Source organism: Trachypithecus francoisi, unplaced genomic scaffold (genome assembly GCF_009764315.1).
Source record: "Trachypithecus francoisi isolate TF-2019V2 unplaced genomic scaffold, Tfra_2.0 Lachesis_group12, whole genome shotgun sequence".
In the NCBI taxonomy this organism is placed as follows: domain Eukaryota; kingdom Metazoa; phylum Chordata; class Mammalia; order Primates; family Cercopithecidae; genus Trachypithecus; species Trachypithecus francoisi.
In genome coordinates this window covers 45,784,569-45,808,714 of record NW_022681457.1, presented here as the reverse complement: position 1 = coordinate 45,808,714, position 24,146 = coordinate 45,784,569, and the positions used below count along the sequence as shown (strand labels likewise).

Here is a 24,146-nt window from a genome sequence, read left to right as displayed (position 1 = left end):
CTGTATGGTGAAGTTATTTCAATTACTCTGATATGTTACTATAATAAAAAAAGTTTAACCTAAGAAAGCTACAATATGTCATCAAATGCTTATTTCTGTTTTACACACACACACACACACACACACACACACAAATGGCTTTGTGTAATAAAAGATTGGCTCCCAATTAAGGTTTCAGACTGATGAGATATATTTTTACAGTAATTTTTACTGTGTACAGACAGCAATCGCACTATGGGGATAACTTTACATCCTATTAAAGTCAAGTCAAGTCAACATAATTTGTATCAACTCCTCATAGTTAACTAGAAGGCCAACTGTTCTAAAACTTAGAAATGACGTTTTTATATCTAGCATCATGGATTATAGCAAAAATATTACTAATCTGATTAGAATTATGTCAGCATCTCAGCTCTGAAGTTCATTTTTTCAGTAATTTATAATCTTGTCATTGTCAAAACTTAGAATACTAAGCCTCAAAAATAAGCATATCATATTGCCATTTATGCCATTGTTCTTTAGGATAATTATGTATAACATATCTAGAATAGTTTTCCTTTAAAAAAAGATGCACTTTGGATAAAAATTTAGGAAATCAGAATGTTAATGCATGTATGCCTTGCTTTTTGGAACTGACAACCAAATGGTATAATGGTTGACTCTTAAACATGTATTTTTAAAAATTCATTATTTTTATAAAGTTAAAATATTCTATAAAGGCTTTGAAAGTTGAATTTATTTCTTTCAATGACTGCTAAAGATGAAGCCAATGTGGGTAGTTTGCTATCTCCCTATTTTATCAAATAATTTTAATTATATAATTTCATCTTTAATTGAATGAAAATCTTTTTTAAATTATAAAATAATCTTGGAATAATTTCAAGTGTTAGAAAGCTATATAGTACCTTAAAAACAAAATAAGCATTTGGTTCTTTTGTAGAGAATAACATAATCTTTAACTTGGAGAGAGTTATCTTTTAATGGTTATTCATCAGGTACGTATACAGTATAGTGACAACGATGCCCATCACCATGGTCAGGCAAATTTGGAAACGGTATAAAAATTGGAAGGTGTTTCTCTACTTTCAGTACTTTCAAGAGTCTTTAGTACCCTCAGAGATGCATTGAGATTTTCCAGAAAGGGACAGGAACCTGCATCAGTTCCCAAACTAATTTCACCATGGTATCTTTTATTGCAGTGCATCTCCCAGGACTAGACTTCTATTGAGCACACTTTGGAAAACACCAAAATACACAGATTCATTCACTAATAAAGTAATAAAAGCATTTAATCATGTATTTATCAAATATAGACTGGTGGTATAAATATGAACCCTGACAAATCTGGTGCAAGAAATTTATTTGCACTTGTCACTTGAGAATTTGGTCATTTCCAGGGGAATATTTGAGCCAGGGTTCAAGAGGGATGGCTTGAGGCTAGGAAGGATGGCCAGAGGTAAATAACCCTAATGATAAACATGCTTTATGTTAGATATTTGCAACATAATCACGATATGCGAAGTAATGCAAAATGCTTGAGAATGTGGTCAGAATGTGATCCAAACCTTTATGAATAGATATTAATCATTTATTGGGTCATATATGATAAAAGTTCATCTTTAATTAGATTCTAATCTAAAGTCATCCATCAGCAGATGAAAACTTTGCATAAATAACAGGATATATCTAGAAACACTTGCTGGCCATCTGAAAGTATCTTCTTACACAAAACAAAAAGGCCTGTTTGTGGCTGACTTACTTCCTTCAAAGCTGGAATTTATTCAGAGTTTGTCATATTTGTGAGAGACAGTATTTATCAAGTCAGATATTTTTTCTGTGTCTAAGTTTTCTTTAAGTAACATGTTAGGCCTTAAGAAATTTTATACTCTATTCTGTGTGGTTCCATGTGAAATACTGCTAAATTAATCTTCTTTAAAAATACAATAAATGTACCACTATTTGGTATATTTAGGGAGTATATGCTGATGGCACTTAGTGACCTAAATTGCGCTAGTTTATACAGTTATCAAAAATACTAAGATATTTTAGACTTAGTAGTGTTTTGACTATTTGCACAGCAATGGATTCTCATTGTTTTTGAAATGTTTTATTAAGGCAGTCTTCAATCTTTGATATTGTAAAGAAACATACTATGCAAATTCAAACTCTTGTCCTCTCTAAGAATGGGTGCAAACATACAAAAACCCTTTAAGTATTAACTAGACACTGCAGTGACAAAAATGATCAAGGATAAGAAAAGTCTATATTAATAAATCTAGTGAAGTTCCATCCTGTTACAACTATGCTGCTGTTAGTGTTAGAATAACTTGTAAAAGGTCAAGAAACAATCATTTTTTAAAACTTACAGCATGCTTTTAGCAGTAAAAACATTACCCATGTGTTCATAATATATTGGATTTAGAGGAAACGTATATGACATAGTGTATGTGAAAAATCTAGGTATATAAACCTTAATACAATCTAAGAAAATAGCATTTCAGCATATTGCCTCATTTTCATTAAAACGATGAAAATGTGAATTCAGAAAACCACTTAGTCCTTAGGCTAAAAATAGGTAGATCATCAAAATCTAATATCATTTTAGTCCAAATTGGTATTTGTTCAGTAAATGTTCTACATCATAATGTGAGAAGTACAAAGGGAAACTCAAATTTGGGGAAGAAATTGAGGGGATTTTTAAAAAGAAGCAAAGGTAGCTAATTCCATTGTGTTTGACTCTTCCCAAACTGAAGTCAGACTTGTCCTGAAACAAAGAATAAGTAGATACCTCAGAAATTAGCTTGATTTCATATTTTAGCCTCGGGTTTTTCAGTCAAATAATACTTCTATTTGCTTTTTGAATTGTTGTTTTTTCCTGACCATTTCTCAGTTTCTAAATTTCATCTCATTCAGCTTCACCTTTTCCCAGTGAAGCACTGCCACGTTACTCTCATTCTAAAGGTGCTGGGTAAATCTTGTCTATTTTTTGGTTGTTTTAATGAAAACATTTTCTTATATTTGTAAGAAAGAGCAAAGGCAGATTGCACTTCTACATTATTATTTACATTTTTGGAATAATTTTTTTTCTTAGAAAATTGGCCCACAGTCAGTGTCCTGTTTTTCTGAGCAGTAGGTAAATAATGACAACTTCTGTAAGTTCTGTGGCTACTCAGAATCTCTTGAGAATTATATGTTCTGGTAAACTGCAAGAGGGCCACTCAGGACCTGAAATGTTCTAAGAAACATTGATCTTGCTTCTTCCTACCCGTGCTAGAAATTTCCACGCAGTTTGCAGATCCAATCTATATACTTGTTAGATGGGTGATTACAAATTTCTTAAGGGCTGTGTAGCACCGTCACACTTTGCCAAGTAACTTCCAAGCTTTGGGAAAATAAAACGAAGCTCCTTACAAACCCTGGATTCTCCTTTCCTCGCTTTAGCTTCCTACCTATCCTCTACTTTATTGTCTCTTTTTCATATGTAATAGAACATACACTGCAACAGGAAGCTGAAGATGTGGGTTCCCATCATAGTTCCATCCTGGTTCTTCTATCGACTAGCTAAGTGGAATAGGGTGGCCAGCTTTGTCTATCTGAGAGTTTTGTTGTGAGGAAAATAACAAGCACTAGTCTTTGGAGTAAAGTGTAATTTCCTCATTGCATATTAAAAAAAAAAACCAACTCACCCGATTGTCAGAAAGATTCTATCTACTTTGTGATTCTAAGTCTGGGGGGGGTTAGCGTTGAGTTTTCAGGTTCTGTAAGAATGGGACTAAGGAAACTCATTACCAGGTGGTAATCATCTTCATCTATTCAATAACACCGTTTGGTATACACACTGAATTGTGGCACTGGAGAGTCACGTACAACTGAAGTAACTCACCAGTTCCTAGAGGCAGGTGGGCACGTGGGGAGAGAGAGGCAGCGGCGCCTTCCAGGCGCTCTGCCTTATACAGAGGCGGCGGGGGCCAGGGCTGTCAGGACATCCAGGCCCACGTGCCAGACTCCGGCTCACCAGCCCGAGGGCAGAGCGGGAAGCTCCGCCCCTCGCCGAACCCCGGCCAGTGCGCAGTTCCCCTGCCCGGGGAGTTGGCGGCGGGGCCCAGCTGAGGTATAAGTTCCACAGCTTCACCCCTGTCGGTGTGAAATCGGCGTGAAAGATGACATAAAACAGACTTCCCGAGTAGAACCTGCCACCCCAGGCTGGTGGGGACGCGGCACCACGGGGGGCCGGGGGAAGCCGCTCGGACAGTGGTCCTTGGGTCAGCGTCTTCCTCGGTGCCCTTGGGCCAGGCCGGCGCGGCCCGGGACGCCCCGGAGGACCTGGGGAAGAACTGCCCGGGCCAGCCTTTGGCTGTCCCAGGCAGCGGCTGGAACCCGAGTGGGCCCTGGCGGGATCTAGGACAGGGAGGGTCTACGGCGGAGCCAGGAGGCCTGAGAGGTCCCGAGGTGGGTAGAGAAGGGCCACGAGGGGGCGATGAGACGGCAAGTGGCCGGGCCTAGGAGTGGCAGGTGTCAGGAGAGCAGTCAGGACACCGTTGCTCAGAGTCCAGGCCTGTTAGGACCAGAGCCTACCCCGGGTGGCATGGTGATGATCCAGATTCAGGAGACGTGTCTGAGAAAGGATCGTTCAGACTGTGACCTATTTTACATGAGGAATAAAGGATAGAGGTCAGGAAAGTTGTCTAAACATTTTTTTCATTGTTGTTAAAAAGTCCATTTAGTGTAAAACAGGCAATTATATGTGCGTTTAATATGCAGGCTAAGGTTGTTTCTTTCAGGCTTTCTTTCGTTGTGGCAAATAATTTCTATTTAACAAATACACGTTGAGTGCCAGCTGTGTGTCAATTGCTATGCTAGATAACAGAGAAACAAATTATTAATAACATCCTCACTTTCCATGAGTTCAAATTCTAGTACAGGAAAAAGTCAATTAAATAATTCTAATGAAATGTCATAAGGCTAAATAACAAAGGTGTATGTAAGGAATTCTATCAAATGTTCTATTAACTATTAGCATGGAACAATTAAGAGACCACCTCTGGTTTCCAGATGGAATGGCCCTTATGGACATCAGGTATAATGGGTCACTTGCTTAACAGAAGGCAGAATTGCATATCTAATATTTTAGGTTATAAATAAGGGCATATAGTAGAAAGAGGCAAAAAGAAAAAAAAAAAAAGACAATCTACCTCGAAAACCCAACTAAAACCTCTCTCTTTAGAAAGGACTCCTGGATTTTCTACAGTTTTATGTTTTATCCAGATGAGAGGTGTGTAATGTAGTTGCTAAGAGGCTGGACTCAGGAGCTAAACTGCCAGAGTTTACATCCCAGCTGCACCACTTACTAATGGGTTGACTTTGTGTGAGTTGCTTAATACCTTGTTTCTCATTTTGCTTATACGTGAAATGGGGATGATAATTATAGTCCCCATAAGATTGTTATGAAGATTTTTGCATTTCTAAAGTTAAGAGATGAAGTCTCATTTTCATTCCCTATGATAGAGCCTTCAGGATGACTGTATCCAGAGGTCGGATTTTTATTTTATTAAATAAATACCTCATTGATTTAGTACAGCTTTTTTAAAGTTATTTTTTATCTGGTTTTACAGCAGATTCTGATTGCATGTTATATTTAAAACTGATTCTCATACATCTTCAGCTTAATGATTTGTAACATTGAAAATTGCATTTCCATTGATTGTTCTTTGCAGCATGATTGTTCTTTCTATGTTACTGATATGATGATCTTTCTGTCCTTCTGCCAATAATTGGAAACAATTTTACATCATGAGCTATCTTTTTATTCTGAGGCTTTAGTGTTTGTGTAAACAAATAACTCTTGCTGTTCAATGATTACATTTTCTTTAACATCTTTTCGCCTAAAACATGCTTTTGTTATTGGCTTTCATTATAAGGAAATACATGAAAAGATGAATTTAAAAGGCTCTGTTTCTGCCCTCCATGGCTGGTACTGTTTATCAGTTGCTCAGCGGTACTGTCACTGCTGGTGACATTGTTGGGGCTATTTAGCTGAACTATCGCTCAATTAGTCTCTTTCCATTATTTATATGTAACCATTAATTAATTAATATTATATTCTCTTCAACAGAATAGTCACCTTGAAGTATAATGTCTTCAAGTGGGTCCTGGGGGCATAGGCAGAACTGGAGTAATAATCAATCAAACCTTCCCTTGATAATCCTCCCCACACAGTACGCTGTCCCTAATGCAAACGCAAGCTACCAGACCGTGCATTATGAGTTCATTTCCATGCTATTGACATATGTGAGCTGCAGAAGTCTGTGATGCTTCAGAAGTTAAACTCTCGTGTTTCTAGATAGGAGGTCCTTCTCTAAGATTCTAAATGCCGTAACAGTTGTTTTCTGAAGTTGTCTCTCTGAACTTATGGGTAAATCTCCCAAGTGAAAGGAAGACCCTAAAATGTTCCCGCGTCTTGCCTTCTTCTAAAGGTGAGGGTAACCCAGTGAGCACACGAGGGGCTTGGCTTATGAAGCATCATTTTCAAGTCTTTGCCAAATTTTTGCTTCCATCTTTGAGATCTTCATTCATGCTATTGAACATCTATGTTACCAGTCTCATATTTAAAATACAGCAGCATACAAAACATTTTTTCACTTGGTTGAGTGTAGTATTTTGATAAGTGAACAATTTCCCAAAGGTTACTCAGCTGTTTTTGGCTACTGTAGAGAACTGGTTAGAAATACAACTGCTGTGCCACTCTCTGAAAAGACTCTTGATTTGGAAGAGAGGAAGTAGTCATTGTGAATAATTTCTATTCTGACCATAAAATGCTATATATTGCTTGACTTATAAGTATATTAAAAGGAGGGACTTCCTCTGAGAAGTCCTTTATTTGGCATTTATATCCATTACAATTAAGAAACATTTTAAATTGTCATTAGCCAAAGGGAGAAAGATTTCCTTTTTGGCGTGTTCTTTGGCATTTCTAGTGGTATGCTGGTAAATAACAAGCAGTCCTTCAAAAAATAAAAAAATGAAACAAGTACAAAAAGAAAGACAAAACCCTTACTTACAATGACTGAAAATTTCTGTAGTGTAAAAACTCCCACCATGATAGATTTCAACTGTCAAAATTATGCCACTGAGCATGGAGTTGGGAAGATATGTGCACAGTCAGCTCTCACAAACTGGTACCAGCCGGCTCCAGCATGCCACTGGTTCTCATCTTACAATCCATTATCACAAAAAACATTTTTTCTGTTACATGTGTGGACTTCTACCACCACTTATGTTTATCCAGTAACTTTAAAAAACTGAATCATAGTTTGTTTCTGCAAATATATAAATGGATGGAGCACTCAGGAGACTCTACCAATATTTTCATCTTCTTTCAGTGAATTAGGTTTTCAAAGCTGAATTCTTACAGAGTTAGTACCCTCTTGCTCTCATTTTGTTTGGTACTTTGTTTATTATAAGATGAAATCTCCTGGGAGTCCATAAATGAAAACATTTCAGTGTGTGCTCCAACTGGCTTTTAATGCACGTCAATTTAGAAACTCGGAATTATTTAAAATAGTTATAGCTGTTCTAAGGTTAGCAATTAGCACTTTAATTTGTGCAAATGGCATTGAAAATACTGTATCAAAACAAACTGGTTCTCTTAACCTGAAAGCCTTTTAAAAAGTTTTAAAAAATCAGTGGTAAACAATTTGAACAGTACTGCTTTTCCACCAAGAGAGAGCAACATAAGCACACGTAACAAAATATATTGAAGTGGCCATTTTACGTTGTAAGCAGTAGGGTCATGTACATGTGTTACTTAGGAATCTGTTACTTCACCTGCTTCTGAACTTGATGGATGAAGCACAGTGATTAGTTAGGGTTATGGCAGTTGATGATGCATTCTATAGAGATCATCTTTTTGTCTTTAGATATTTTCTATGCACAATATGTTACTTCATTATGATTTCACTGATGATTCACATTTATGAATGCTAAAAATTGACATTGCTTTTCCTGTCAGAAATGGCTTTCAACAGGATACCTTTTCTGCATCTGCACTAATAAGGTTAGGAAAAATTGCAATAGTTTTAAATGTGTAAATGGTGGATTTTAAATTTTGTTTTAAGACAGTATATATCCAAGTTCAAGAGAACTGGTATGTCTGGAAGTTTTCTTTGATATTTTACTACTGTTACATGTAATGGCAGTTGTTTGAATATAAACAACTGACATTTGACCATAAAATGGAAGCCTGAAGATTTCATCACTAAATTGTGAACTTTCAAAGATTAACCTTAATTAGAAACTTTGCTGTATTTTGTGGCTTAAAGTCCTGGCTTAATTATTTTAGGGACACTGTTTCCACTCACAGTTTTCATACTTCAGTAAAACAAAGTGTCCTTAGGTTGCGGTAACTAAATATTAAACTTATATTGCTTCCATATAACAGCAGGAGTACCTGCAAAACATATCAGTTAAAACTCGATAAGGTTAAGTCTTAAAAATAACTGTAACAAATGATTTATTATACTTATTAAACTCATGATTTACAGATCTTCAGATACTTTTCAGCCTCGGGAGTAGGAGGCATTTACCAGGGTAGGTGAAGAAAAAGAAAAAAAAAAAGGTAATGGCTACAAATAAATGCAACAGTTCTGTGCTTTCAGGAAAGTTATTTTCATGTGATTGTAAATTAAGAAAAATTCAGAAAAAATAAAATGCACATAAATGATTTATTGTGAAAATATTTATTTTTAGAAGTCTTTATAGGCAAGAGCTTGTGGATTTAAAAAATTCTGTATAAATGTCTGTATGATTTCTATAGCTTGCTGTTCAGAATGTTGACAGGCATGTGTTAGCAATGTCAATGCCAAAAGAAGGCATTTGCCTTGTGAACCCTTGTGGTGTGGTACTACTCTTATCTTTTTGTACCTAGGCTTGAAAACGTAGTAATTATTTCTAGATCCTTGGTCCAATTTTATATGTAACATTGTTATCTCAGACTATAACAAGTTTTATGTATTCAGTGAGCCACCTTTTTTTTCATAAAAAAGCATGTTCTTAGATCATTTGTATATATGTATAAGTATATATTTCTGTCTCTATCTTATCTATCTATCTATCATCTATCTATCTCTCCTATATAAGAAGTCAATTGTAATTGCCTATATAAAAATGACAAAAATTCTATTTTTAAAATTGTAACTTAAGAATGATTCTACACATTTAAAAATATTTCACTTCAGAGTTCCCTTACACAGAGAGCACCCCTAGTAATTTAAAATAGAAATTAAATGAATGAAATCTTAACTTTAAAGAACTATAAATCCATAAATTTGTTAAACAGGTACATACTGAGCACATACTATGTGCCAGGCACTTCTGTAAGTACTAGCAGTTTAGTGGCAAATAGATCTTTGCCAGTGGAAGAACATTCCATGGAAGCTCAAGGGTCCTGGAGTGACACAAGATGGTATGTTTAAGGAACAGAAATTGGCCATTATGACAGCTGCGTGAGGAGTCTAGAGAGGCTGGAAAAGAAGGAGCTATTTACATGGGGCGTTTTAGGCCATGGTGTAGAGTCTAGATGTTAAGTTCAGTGGGAAGCCACTGGAAGGTTTTCGGCAGAGGAGAGATGTGATCTGCTACACCCTTTGAAGAAAATAATTCTTACTTCTGTATGGAAAATAGATTGTAGGGTGGCAAGTGTGAATATAAGGTCAGTTTGCTGGCCACTAAAGTTGTCTAAGTAAGAGATGATGGTATTAGGGTTAGAGTGGGAAAGAGGAGATGAAGAAAACTGGAGAGGTTTGAAACATATTTTGGAGGGTACATACATATCAGCAATTGAGACTTGCTGCTGTTGGGAGTCAATAAAGGGAAAGACTAGAGAATGTGCTTAAATGTTTTGACTTGAGTGTCTGAGTTTGTGATGATATTTATTTACATGGGGAGGAACAGGCTTATGAGGGGAAGAGAATACAGAATTCAGTTGGGACACATTAAATTTGATATCTAAGTGAAGTTGTAGGGAAGGTAGCTGTGTATAAAGATAGCTACCATTGTCTTCTCCATTTTTAGGTAAGAGAACTGAGGCACAGAGAGGTTAAGCACCTAACTTAAGTGTTTATAGTCAGTGGATCGCAGATTAGAATCCAGGAAGCCTGGATCCAGAGTTTACATTTTTAGCCACTCCTCTGCCATTTAGATATTCAAGGTTAGGGACATTTAAGACCATGATGTCAAAATGAGCTAATTTTGGGGGAAAAAAGGTAGAGACAAGAAAGATGCACAGCCATGACTAGGTATTTCTGCGCTAGAGGTGGTGAAGGAGATGAGAAGGTAGTAGGGAGAGTGAAAAAGAACAGCCACTGAGGTCAGAGGAAAACTGGGGGTTTGTGGAGTCATAGGGACGAAGGGAGAAATTGTTTCAAGGAGTTGAAAGCTGTGTAGAAGTTGGGTAAGATAAGAGAGGTGGATTAGTCAACATGAGGCTGTATGTCACCTTCATAAAGGCAGTTTCAATGGGGGGAAGGAAGCCAGTTTAAATTAGATTGAACATACTGTGGGAAGCACAGGTACCAAACAAGGAATTAAGCAAGCATCACACGCTGCTCTATGTGTATAACACAGACAGTAAATGACATCTGTTCTGAGGCAGTAATGTAGAGAACATGAATTCGGAGCCAGATAGACCTGTGTATTAATTCTGCTTTGAACACTGGTGCTGCCATCTTCAGCCTTTTACGTAACCTCTTTGAGCCGCTCTTTACTTATCCATAGCGTGTACTCCATATACCCCATGCAAACTCTCAGAAGAAGCTCTACTGTTTATCTCCTTGCTTTTCCTCTTGTGAAATACTATTCCTCTGACCTGAAATCTGTCAAAAGTCCCCACCTGCCACTACCGTCCCCATTAAAAAGTGTCTCAGTCTTTTATGTTAAGGCTATATAATCCTGATTTCTAATGTTGCATTAAAACTTTCTTGTGATTATTCACGTTTTTCCCTCTTATGAAATTGTGCACTAATTAATCAAAACAAGGTTCCTGTCTTTCTATTTTGTGTCTCCAGACACCTATCAGATTGTCTAGCAAAGAGTATATATTGCCTAAGTTTCAACTGAACTAAATTACTCATGGCCCACTGTGAGAGTTGAGCCTGAAGTCAGTAAGGACTATTGTGGGGATTAACAGAGGGCAGGGGATGTTTGAGCTACACAGATGCTCTGGCTAGCAGTGCAAGTGGTGCAGTTGACTTTCAGTTTAAGCTCCAAATGCAGAAACGCGACCAAAAGATCTTCAAAACTTTCTCCGATCACATAACATAGAGAGAAGGCAGCCGTCAGAACAAAGGATCATAGGTCCCCACAGAGAGAACTCAGACATGTTGTGCAGGTTAGAGACAGGGAGCTGCAGCAGTCTACAGCCGTGGATTCATAAACTTCATGAAGTAGATTGGAAAGAGGCAAAGGTTTCAGGAAAAATCAGTTGATAATATTCATCACTCAGTACTCTGAGCTAAGTTTGACAAAGGCTAAGGCTTAATAATAAAAAGCCCCAAAATAAGGATGAATAAAGTAAATAATCCGACTGATTTTAGAATAGTAGTGCTTTAGAAAATAGAGTGTGATTAATATATTTGTAAAACTTGATTTTTATTTTATACTGGGGAGTTAATTATATGGGAGTATGAAATAAAGTTAAATGGTGATTTAGCCAGGTTTGTTGACATGTGATATTCTAGGTATCACAGAATTTTTCTTCTTGCTTATAATCTGTCCATTTTCTGATTTCTTTTAGGGGTATTTCCTATTTCTGTCTTCCTTCCTTCCTTCCCTCCTTCCTTCCTTCCTTCCTTCCTTCTTTCTTTTGTTTTTTGTTTGTTTGTTTGTTTGTTTTGTTTTTGAGACAGAGTCTCACTCTGTTGCCCAGGTTGGAGTGCAGTGGCGTGATTTTGGCTCAATGCAACCTCTGCCTCCCGGGCTTAAGCAATTCTCCTACCTCAGCCTCCAGAGTAGCTAGGATTATAGGTGCGTGCCACCACACCTGGCTAATTTTTTGTGTATTTTTAGTAGAGATGGGGTTTCATCGTGTTAGCCAGGATGGTCTCAATCTCCTGACCTCATGATTTGCCCTCCTTGGCCTCCCGAAGTGCTGGGATTACAGGCATGAGTCACCGTGCCCAGCCTTTGTATTTATCTGTTTCTTATTCCTCTTAAATTGTTTTTGCCTGGTCCACATACTATGAGCGTAAAAGAAATCAAGCCAAATCCTAATGAAAATCATAATGAGACTTTTGATATCAATGAGTAAAAATGAGTGATGAATATAATTATCCTTCCATTATGTGTGAGTTTGTGTATATGTATCTTATATATCTTACCTGGGAGTAGTTAGTTCAGGAGATTGAGAACTTGGTTTTTCTATCAAGTTCTACTGACATGTACATGGAAAAAAATTACATAAGGGCTAGTTAAGTAAATAATATGGAAAAATTTAAAGTGCAAAACTTTAAGATCGGAACACAAAAATCTAACAACTCTAACAAATAAAATATATTCCCACTTAACTCTTTAAAGAAGAGAGAATGAAGGGAGGAAGTTTGAAGTAAAGGGAGGGAGATAATCAGAAAAAGAAAGACTTCTGGCATTCATATGGAGAGCTACAAAGAGAGGAAGAGAGAATGGGATTTGCCCTCAAACACAGCAACACAGCGACACAGAGAATGAATACAAAGTTCAACATACACGCCCCATTTATCTAGATAAATTGAATAGAAAAAAAAGAATAAGCCACCATATAAACACACTAAATAAAAGAGATTATGAACTCCCTAAAGGCAAGGATTGTTTCTCATCTTTGTATCTTCAACTCCTAGCACACCAAAGTAGATTTTGAGTAAATGTTTATTAAAATGTTGAAAATCAGAGAAAACAGTGCTTTATTGAGTAATACCTTGTAGGCGACAAAGGTACTTTGTGACTATAGGCGTGAATAGAGTATGTAAACTATTTGTAGTCACTCCTCCAAGGACTGTAATAAATTAACTGAACATTGAAGGTTTTCTACCCATGCTGCCTCTTGATATGGAAAGCAATAGGAGGGAGGAGTTGCGACTTGGAATTGTTGAGGTCAGCATTGAAAGGTTCTGAAATGGTCAATACAAACACATTTTAGGACTTTCTGGAAAATTTCTCTAAGACTGACTGAAATGCTTGCCTGTGAATATCTAGAGAAATGGAAAATGCACTATGAATGTTTTCTGTGACCTGGTAAATTTTAGGTATTTGATTTTGAAAATTCAGTGCTACCAAATTCGATATATAGGATCTCTAAATACTTGTGTCTTATTTGACTTTGGTATTCCTCATAGCCATATCTCTTCCACATATTCTCCTAGGTTTTCTTTTGATAAGGCGAGGAACCTATTTTACATAATTTAGTTTCTGGAAGAGAACAAAGTATTATTGTTATACTGCTTTTAATATATAACACTAAGGAAGAAATTGGTTTGATGCCCAGCTACCCTGGAAAGTCCATTTTCCCACATGTTCAAGTTGAAGAAAGGGTTAGGTGACTGGTATGATTAACTTGTATCTACTTGTAAGTAGAATGGAAACTTGCCTTGCCTTATTCTGCGTTTTTCAAATTGCCAGGTTTTATTTCTATTGTTGTTGTCATGCTTGTCTTCTAGGTAAGTCTTGGGTTGTTTTATGGTATGTTTAGACCTTATCCTAAGAAAACCAGTATATAATGGTAGTGTTCTGGCATGGGGGCTGCTAAAGGTATTGGGTTAGAGCAATCTATGTAGTGCAACACATGTGTAGGAGCTAGGGACTGGGGACTTCTCTTCCCACAGTAATACCACCATGCTAAGATCCCAGGGCACTGTGTTGGGAACTTTCACGTGTTCTGAGTCACTAAAGGGTCAGGGAGAAAGGGTGGATTGTTCACAAATGGTGATTCAATTGGAGCTTATACCAAGTGGTAAGTAGACTGCAGTAGATAGTAAGTTCTCCCCAGATGGTGATGAAAAGTACAGCTGATGTAATTTCTCAGCACAAGTCATATGCAGTGGTTCATTGGCTGTTCTCAGAATGGACTTTGGACAATGAGATAATTCACTGAGCCTCTCTGGTGCTTGATGGTGACATATGGCTTTTTCTCTGGCAAAGGCTGGGCAGTTTCTGGGTATACCATGTTTTCTCCCAGGTGTGGGTCCCCAGCAAGGGCCTCACTGACTTCTACCCTCATCACATTCTCCTTCATTACTGTCTTTTCCCTCTTCCAGTCCTCTTAATCTTTATCTCTGCTGGAGTGCAGTAGCCTGGCTCTCTTTTGGGCTTTCTCATTAGTGTTTATGGCATAAACCTTATGCCCTGAGCTCCTTCAGTGCTCTGCCTTTTTATTCCTTGCTTAATTCTCCAAACCACACTTTTTAAATTAAAAAAAAAACAACAAAATAATTCTTTATTGCAAAATAACCTAGTTCTTGCAAGTAAAAGCTTTTGCTTTCACACTTTTGTCTCTGCTATCAGTTTTCATAAATCTCCTTTAAAACTCAGAACTGAGCACTGACTGTTTCGTTTTTCTTTCTTTTCATTCTATTTTAACAAGGCTGATCTTCTGAGACAGAGAAAAGGCCGTTCATTATTGAGCGTTGGGAAACTCATGAAGATTTTTTTTGTGGGGCTTATGGAGCCACCTGTGCTGGGAGACGGGGCAGCAGTTAGACAAGCCCAACCTCCCATCATGTAGTGTCACACAGATGTACAGTTTCCATGGAGCAAGTGTTGGAAGTAACCAGGCTCCAGCCGCCTTGATGGGACTCTGTGTGTGTGTGTGTGTGTGTGTGTGTGTGTGTGTCTGCGTGCGCGCGCATGCGTGCATGTGCAAGTGAAAGAGAGAGAGGGAGAATTTGCGGATCACAGGAGGTTAACCAGAGAGTGCCCACATCAGGGAGTTAGGGGGCTGTGAAGTACCCACAAATAGTTAAATAGTTAAATGCAAAAAGTTAACATTTGGATTTACAGATGCCCTGTAAGAGGCCACGAATAGTCAATAGAGAAATATAAGGAGCACTGTCTAAGTGAAAATATTTTGTCTCTTTCTCTAGAATCTTCTTCCCTTCTAGTCTGACTAGGAAAGCCAGAGGGAGATGGTAAAGGAGACAAAGAGAGAGTGAAAGAACAGACCATGCCCAGCTTCTCCACTGCAGGAGCTTGGAATCAGGTGGGGACTGAGTTTGTCTTAGGGAGAGGGGAGAAGCTTTGAATGAGATATGCAATTAGAATCTTAAAATTTACTAGAGTCTTTTACTACCTAGAAGTGACTCATAATTACTGAAATGAGACTGCTTTTTGTTGTTGTTGTTGTTTAAAATGACTGGAAAGCTATGGGAGCTGCCTGAAATGTCATTAAGGTATAGGCAAGGGGAATCTGACATATTGAAAGGCAGTGGTAGGAGGGAAATACAGCTGCTTCCTGTTTGTACTCATTACGTTGAGCCCTTTCAATAAACTGGCTACACTTCTATTGATTCTTATGTAGTCATACAAGTGACTAACAGCTACCCACACTGCATCTCAATAGCATAGGAGCTAAAGGAAGAAGAATCATAGGTAGAGCTGGAAATATCCAGACTTCCTAGCCTATAGGACGGATGAATGAGCTGATCCATACATCTCTTGGGAACTGAGGGGCCGGTGAAATACCCACAAATAGACCCTGCACAAAAGTTAACATTTAGACCTGCAGATGGTGTGTACGAGGCCAGGAATAGTCAATAGAGAACTATAAGGAGCACTGTCTGTGTGAAAATATTTCATCTCTTTCTCTAGACACTCCTTTCCCACTCCTCTGACTCTAGGAAAGCCAGAGGGAGACGATAAAGGAGATATAGAGAGAGTGAATGAACAGACCATGGCTCTTCCACACCTAGAACTCAGAGGTCTTTTCTGCCTTATTTTTTTCAAGCCCCAGGCTGAATTTGTCAATGTTCTTTTTTAAACCACTTTCTCATCCTGCGTTGTCTGATTTCTTTTGTCAAGATCATCCTCACCATCACCTGGGCTTGACCTTACCTTTGACACCTCTCTTAGTTATTCCATACACATTTAACAATCCCTATAAATTCTACCTCTGCTATAGACTTCCAAACACTCCTAGTTGAAGCTTTCATAATTTTCATATGAACTGTTCACAAATGTGATAAAGCACACAGATCGACAAGAAATGCTTCTTGCTCTCCTGGCTCTTGTGGTTTAGAGAGGGATGGACCTCTAAGGCATTATATTTCAATGTGATTAACGTGATAGTGGAGATGTGTTCAAGGTGCTGTGGAAAACTGGTGAAGGGAATAGCTAAATGCTTAGCAGAATGGAGAAGATGCAACAGAGTATGGACGTTTTAACTGATCATTTAAGGCTGAAATACAGAAAAATAAAAAACAAGAAGGAAAAAATCTGCCAGCAGGAAGCCATCAGACAGAGGGAACACCCTTTGCAAAGGGACCCAGAGGCAATGAGAACTCCCAGGACTTTCTTACAGCTGCAGCTAGAGTGAGGTGGGAAATCACAAGAGATGAGGCTAAAGAGAGATATTCTAACATTTTAAATTATTTCTTTAGGATGGATTCCCAGGAATGAAATGCTAAATGTTATTAATATTTCTGCTGGAAGACAGGAGGAGCACAAAGCATTCTGACAGAGGCTGAATGGGTTTTAGGAAATGTTTAGAAAGTGTGCGTGTAAGTGTGCTTTTGTCCAGGGGAAATGGTAGGTTTTGCCCAGATTTTGACTAAACTAGTATACCATGTCCTTTGTTACGCAGTATGGAGCCATTAATGGCTTTGAAGTAGGGCAGTGAGGAAGTACATACATTTTATTATAGAAACATGATTCTAGCAGTAATGAGAAAGCAAGGCAGGAAGCTACTACAATAATCCAGGTGAGAGATAAGAAGGACCAGAGGTAGGGCACTGGGTATGAAATGAAGGGATAAATGAATGAGAGAGGATTGCAAGTAGCTGGATAATTATAGCTACATAGATTCAAAGGCTAGGGTAGAAGGGCTTTGAATCTATGAAGCCAAAACCAGAATCTCCAGGATTCAGGATCTCTTGGATTAGCCAGATTTGGGAACCATGGCACGAATTGGTCTGCTTTCGCCTTCTCCCCCTCCTTCCTTTTACATCTACTTATGTATGACTTAGCTTAAGCCTGTAGTAACTGTGAACTACTACTAGCTACTGTTAGAGCTCCCCTACCAGCTCCTTCTTTGCCCCTGTGCCTTTACCTGGAATATCTCATTTTCTCCTTTCCTGTTTGCCCAATCCCTATACAACCTTGGAGAAGCACCTTGGTTGAAATCTGTCCTGTAAAGCCTTCCCATATTCCCCCTCCTTTCTAATCTGACCCCCACTTCTGTGAATGAGATGATAATCCTCTCAAGCACTGGCCCTTCCCTCAAGCTCCACGGTAATTTACCTATAGTTCGCTGTGGAACCATCACCCCATACATTGTAATGTAGTTATATGTGAATATACCTTATCTCTTTTATCAGGCTGTGAACTCCTTGGGAAAGAGATCGTGTCTAGCATATAGATGATGCTCAGTATAGAATAAATAAGTGAATATCAGTAATCATTTTTAATCATGATTAAAAAGTATGAAAAATTGTTTTTCTCCATTTTCTTCAAGACACAACAACTTTAAAAGACACAAAACATAGCCATTAATTAAGTAATCCAGTTTGATCAGTATATTTAAACAATTGAGGCAATTTATCCCTTTAATGTCTAAATATATCAGTGCTATTTGTTCCTTATTTTAATGGAGATTAATTCCCTTTCAAAGGAAAATGATAATCCCCTCATGGTAAGACTCACAAAAATAACTCCCATAATTCTGTTCTAAATAGAAGGGAGAATCTCAGCAAAAGAAATGATATCAGGTAACTGCACCCATGTTATTGTGAGTGTCAGAGCTCCGCTCCTGGGAGCGTGTATTAGATAGCTCTGCTGTTTTCCAGTAGATGTCTTTATCTTTTGCCCTGTATACTAAGTCACTTGCTTAGAATTTACTGGAATGCTAAATTATTTCTAGCAAATTACAAGCAACATGGATGAATGGGCATGTAGTGTTTCATTTTTGCCTCATTATGCTTTAGATTTGGGATCTCCAGTTTTGTAAATGATAGCTGCGATATATCAGTCCATCTTTACACATGTTCATGCTTCAATGCATCCTGCTTCTCCTCCCATATGGAACAGTGTCAATCATGACATACAACTGCTGTTAAGATACATCCTGTGTCTACAGAAAATAACTCATAAGTACTCGTTATGGAATAATGTATAAGATTGCAGGAAAACCCAAGAGAATTGGTTTGGGCCTTACACACACACACACACACACACACACACACGCACACATGCACACACCTTTGGCATGTTTTTAGGTAGGAGGAGATAGAAGGTATTCCCTCTTCTGAAGGCTCCAAGTACTCCTCATAGCTCCTGCCACTCCCTGGGTGACTGAAACATTTGTCACCATCTTCCTGAACCTCAGTTTCTCCATTTGTAGATAATTCTTAGAGTTGACAGCATTTTATGAGGAGCAACAAATAAAAATGCTTTCAAAGTGCTTTGCAAGCCTACAGTACTCTGTTAATGCTTAATGATAATAATATACAGTAGGGCATCTTCCCTTGAAAACAGCAGGAGTGTTTCCTTCCATAATGACCTGACAGATGGGTTATGGTATCTAATCCCCTTAAACCCCCAAAGCTCTTTGATAGTGGATGTTGTAAAAGGCCAGATTAGAGCACATGCTGCTCTTTTATTGAGCCCTCTCTTTCAGTATCTATGCCATGTTCAATTGCTTCCTTCTCTAAGTACGTTACATGTTAACCTACTACCTGCAGGAACAATTAGGAGCAAAAATAGAGACTAAAGGACAGTGCACTCCAGTAGGAAAAATTAGTTAATGCTTGTTGTCCCCAATATTAAAAATCCACTTTGGCCTTCACATGTGGTTTTTTTAGAAGGTTCCTGCCCTCCTAAATCCTGACTATTAATCTCAAGCTGTGGGTATTTGTCGATGGTGAACACAGGCTTTTTTTGTGTGAGATAGTCCTGTATGTGGTAAGAATGGAGCTTTAGTGATATTAATTCTAAACCAGTGAGGCTTAGGAAAATCACAGGCAGTTTAGGATATTTGTAGCACTTATGTAAGAGTTGGAGCTTTCAATCCGTTCAAAATGAGGAAAGGATGATGAACAGTTATTCTACTGTAACTTTTACTCAGCCCTTGAACCTGGATTGGACCAAGAAGTTTTTTTATGTTTCCACTTTTTACTGTGCTTTTCTTTTGAGAATAACTATTAAAGTTATCAGTTTCTAAAACCTTTTGTGACAATCCCTTAACGCACATTCATCATCCTTCTCTGGTACAAAGTTTGCTTTCTGTGCATGCTTGAAGGAGTGTAAGTTGTTGTGCAATCACCAGTGGCATGTAATTTGTATAATCAAGGAAAAGAGAAAGGAAGAGCAGCTGCCAATAATAATTAGTTTCTTAACTGAATATATACCGCAATAAACATTTTAAGCACACCGTCTCTTTGAATTTGGGGTGTTTTAAAGAAACAGAGTGGTTGCTCAAGGGCCTCTCAGAAGAGCCCTTTTTTGTACACTGGATTCTCCCCTTCTCACCTTCTCAAAGCCATCACTTCCACATGTGTGCCCTCTTTTTCCTGCATCTTCATACGTTCCTTCTTTTCTGAATAATCCTCATGGAACAAAAATGCTTAAATATCTCATGACTTTATAAAAACTTGAGCCAATTTTGCGTCTGCATTTCCTTCATGCTCCATTTTTTGGAATCTCTTTATAGCAGAACTTCCCCAAAGAGTTATCCCTACTTTCCAGTTTCATGTTTTAGCTTGTTCATACTGCTAAAACAAAATACCAAATACTGGGTAAATTGTAAAGAACTATTTTTGACAGTTCTGGAGGCGGAAGCCTAAAATCAATGCACCAGCAAGTTTGGTGTCTCATGAGGGCTGCTCTCTGCTTCCAAGATGGCACCTTGTTGCTGCATCCTTGGGAAGAGATGGAGAGAAAAAAACAAAAAGAGGCCTAGGCTGGTTGCCCCTAGCCCTTTTATAAGGCACTAATCCATTCATGACGAGGGGAAAGCCCTCATGACTTAATCATCTCGCAAAAGTAACACATTTTAATACCATGACAATGGGGATTAGGTTTCTACATGAATTCTGGAGGGGACATATTCAAACCACAGCACTCCACTTTCTGCTTTCCCTTTTCCTATTCTCTATCTCCCTCTCTCCTCTGCCCCATCTTGGTCACTGGGGTTTGTATGCATGTGTAAATATATGCAAAATATCTAAATATTTTGACAGGTGTTAAACACTGACCATGGATTCTCCTGGAATCTTTATTCAACTCAGTTTATTGTTTTGTAATTCGCAGCCACTATTCATTCCATAAATTGCCAGTGTACAATTCAATGAATGTGGACAGTGGGAACACCCATGTAACACAACTCACTCAAGGTTTAGAGAGTTCCCTTGTGCCCCTTTGTAGGCAACCTCCAACCCCATGGCAATTACTGTTCTGATTTTTAACACCTAGATTTGTTTCGCCTTTTTCTGGACTTTATATGAATGGAATAATAAACTATATGGGGATTTTTGCTGAACATGTTTTTAAGATATATCCAGTTGTTGCTTATATCAATAATTCATTCTTTTTGTTATTGCTAAATAACAATCTATTGTATGATTATTCCACAGTTGTTTTTTTGTTTTTAATCTATTCTCCTGCTGATAGACATTCAGTTTTTTCCCTGTTTTGGCTATTATGAATAAGGCTACTATGAACGTTCTTGTTGGCATATGATTTTATTTATTTTGGGTAACTAGAAGAGGAATTTCTAGGTAACAGGATAGACACATGTTTGTAAGAAACCGCCAGTTTTCAAAAGTGGTTGTACCATTATTATACTCCTGCCAGCAGTGTATGAGTTATAGCTGCCACACATTTTCATCAACATATGGTGGCAGTATTTTAGTTTGAGTCATTCCAGTGTGTGTGTGACATGGTACCACAGTGTAGCTTGAATATGCATTTCCATGATGAGCACTTTTCATGCATTTGTTGTCCATTTGTTTATCTTCTTGTATAAATTGTCTGTTCAAGTCTTTTACCCATTTAAATAAATGGGGTTGTCTTTTTATTATTGATTTTAGTAGTTCTTTTTGGATTCTGAATACAAATCCTTTGTTAGATGTATGTATTGCAATAGTTCTTGCAGTGTGTTGCTGCTTTTTCAAATGCTCAATGTGCATTTTGTTAAGAAGTCGTTAATATTGGTAGTGTCTATATTGTCAGTATATACTTTCATAGTTAGTGCTTTGTATCCTCTTTAAGAAAACTTTGCGGCCGGGCGCGGTGGCTCAAGCCTGTAATCCCAGCACTTTGGGAGGCCGAGGCGGGCGGATCACAAGGTCAGGAGATCGAGACCATCCTGGCTAACACGGTGAAACCCCGTCTCTACTAAAAAATACAAAAAACTAGCCGGGCGAGGTGGCGGGCGCCTGTAGTCCCAGCTACTCAGGAGGCTGAGGCAGGAGAATGGCGTAAACCCGGGAGGCGGAGCTTGCAGTGAGCTGAGATCTGGCCAGTGCACTCCAGCTTGGGTGACAGAGCGAGACTCTGTCTCAAAAAAAAAAAAGAGAGAAAAAAAAAAGAAAACTTTGCATACCACAAGGTGATGAAGATGCTCGTATTTTCTTCTCCGAGTTTTATAGGTTTAGCTCTTACATTTAGATCTGTAATCCATCTCAAAATAGCTTTTGTGTGAGTGAAATGAGGGCTGAAATTCATTTATTTTTCCACAAGAATGTCTTGTTTCAGAACCATTTCTTGAAAAAATTTTCCTTTCCTCATTAAATTATCTTACCACTTTGACAAAAAAATCCTAATATATACATCCTCAGGTGTTTTGTTTCATAAATTTTTTTTGGCTTATCTTTAGACTAATAACACAGGCATACAACTTAATTACTGTGGCTTTATAAGACTTGAAACCAAGTACCTGTAGTGTTATTTATGCAGCTCTGTTTTCTTCTTCACGTGTATGTGTATGGCTGTTTTGGACTGTTTTAGGATATTATTACATAAATTTTAGAATACACATGTCAATCTTTACAAAATTATGGGTTTTGATTGGGGTTGCATTGAATTTTCACAACCATTTGGATAAAATTAACACGTTAACATTGTGAACTCTTCTAATCTGTGAATATTTTTATCTCTATTTATTTAGGACTACTTTAATATTTCTCAGAAATGGTTTGACAGGTCTTGCGCTTCTTTTGTTAAATGTATTCCTAAGTATTATATATCTTTTGTGCTTTTGAAATAGAAAACTTATTTTATTTTCCAGTTGTTCACTGCTCAGAGATAAAAGTGTAATTGCTTTTATTACCTTGTATACGAATTCCACCTGTGGTAGATTCACCATCCTCCACATTTCTGCCTGAGATGAGAGCACCAGGAAGGCTTCCCTTACTTACATATGATGGCTTCTCAATTTCTGATGTTTAGTTCATTTGAGATCTTTGGTATTTTGATTCCTTTTAAAATATTATGATTTTTTAGTTTATCTGATCTACCTTGTTTTAGTTGTTAGGATAAGAGTGATGGTCTCAGCCAGGTGTGGTGGCTCACGCCTGTAATCCCAGCACTTTGGGAGGCCGAGGCGGGTGGATCATGAGGTCAGGAGATCGAGACCATCCTGGCTAACACGATGAAACCCTGTCTCTACTAAAAATACAAAAAATTAGCCGGGTGTGGTGGCAGGCGCCTGTAGTCCCAGCTACTCGGGAGTCTGAGGCAGCAGAATGGCGTGAACCTGGGAAGCAGAGCTTGCGGTGAGCTGAGATCATGCCACTGCTCTCCAGCCTGGGCAATAGAGCTAGACTCCGTCTCAAAAAAAAAAAAAAAAAAAAGAGTGATGGTCTCTTGCATCTTTCTATAAGGACCATTCCAGAAGTGGAATAGCCCTTAACATAGTTTTAATGTCTGTAGGATCTGGAGTGATATCTCCTTTTACTAATTTGTGTTTTCTGTGTTGATTTCTTAATCAGTCTTTTATAAGTTTATCAGTTTTTAAATTCTTTTCAAACAAACATCTTTTGTGTTTGCTCATTTCCTCTGCTGTTTGTCTGTCATTTCATTAATTTATGTTCTGGTATCTATTATTTCCTTCCATTTACTTACCTTGGCTTTCATTTGTGTTTCTATTTCTAGTTTAAGGTAGAAAAATCACTACTTTTATAATTTTTCCCCTAGTATATGCATTTAAAGCTATAAATTTCCCTCTAGCACTGCTTTAGTTGAATAACACAGATTTTGATATGATGTATTTATATTGCCAATTAAATATTTAATTAAAATCTGTTTCATTTTCCTTTATGATTTATTCTTGGGTTACTTAAAACTGTGTTACATTTAAAAATATTTTGACATTTTTAGATCTCTTTCTGTTATTATTTTCTAATTACTTTTGTAGTTATTAACTATATCATTTTATAAATGTCAATTACTTCAAGTTGCTTACTCAAGTCTTCATTATTCTTACAGGTGTCTTTTTTAGTTGCTCCATCAACTAGAACCAATTGTGAGAGAGGATGTTAAAAGAACTAGTTGTGATTGTGAATTTGTCCATTTATCTTTTTGGTTTTGTCAGGTTTTGCATCATATATATCGGAGTTCATTAAGAGTGTTATATATACATATAAGGACATGATCAACAGAGTGAAAAGACAACCAACTGGATGGGGGAAAATATTTGCGACTCATCTATTAGGTAAGAAATTAATATCAGGAATGTATAAAGAACTCTTACAACTGAACAACAAAAAACAACCCAATATAAAAATAGGCAAAGGAATAAAAGCATCAGCTAAGAAGATCTGCAGATGGCCCATAAACACGTGAAAAGATGTTTAACAGCACTAGTTATTGGCCACAAGGAGATACTACTTTACATCCGTTAGACTATCAGCAGAAAAGCAGAAACTAAGAAGTATTGGTGAAGATGTGGAGAAATTGGAACCCTTGTGCATTGC

General features: G+C 37.7%; 1 long non-coding RNA gene across 1 annotated transcript; it reads left to right on the top strand.

Moving 5' to 3' along the window:
* Positions 1 to 4,066: 4,066 nt before the first annotated feature.
* LOC117093846 lies at positions 4,067 to 23,925 on the top strand. The gene is made up of 3 exons (XR_004441273.1): positions 4,067 to 4,111; positions 15,105 to 15,220; positions 23,765 to 23,925. It is a non-coding gene; the product is annotated as an uncharacterized LOC117093846 (long non-coding RNA).
* Positions 23,926 to 24,146: the final 221 nt, after the last annotated feature.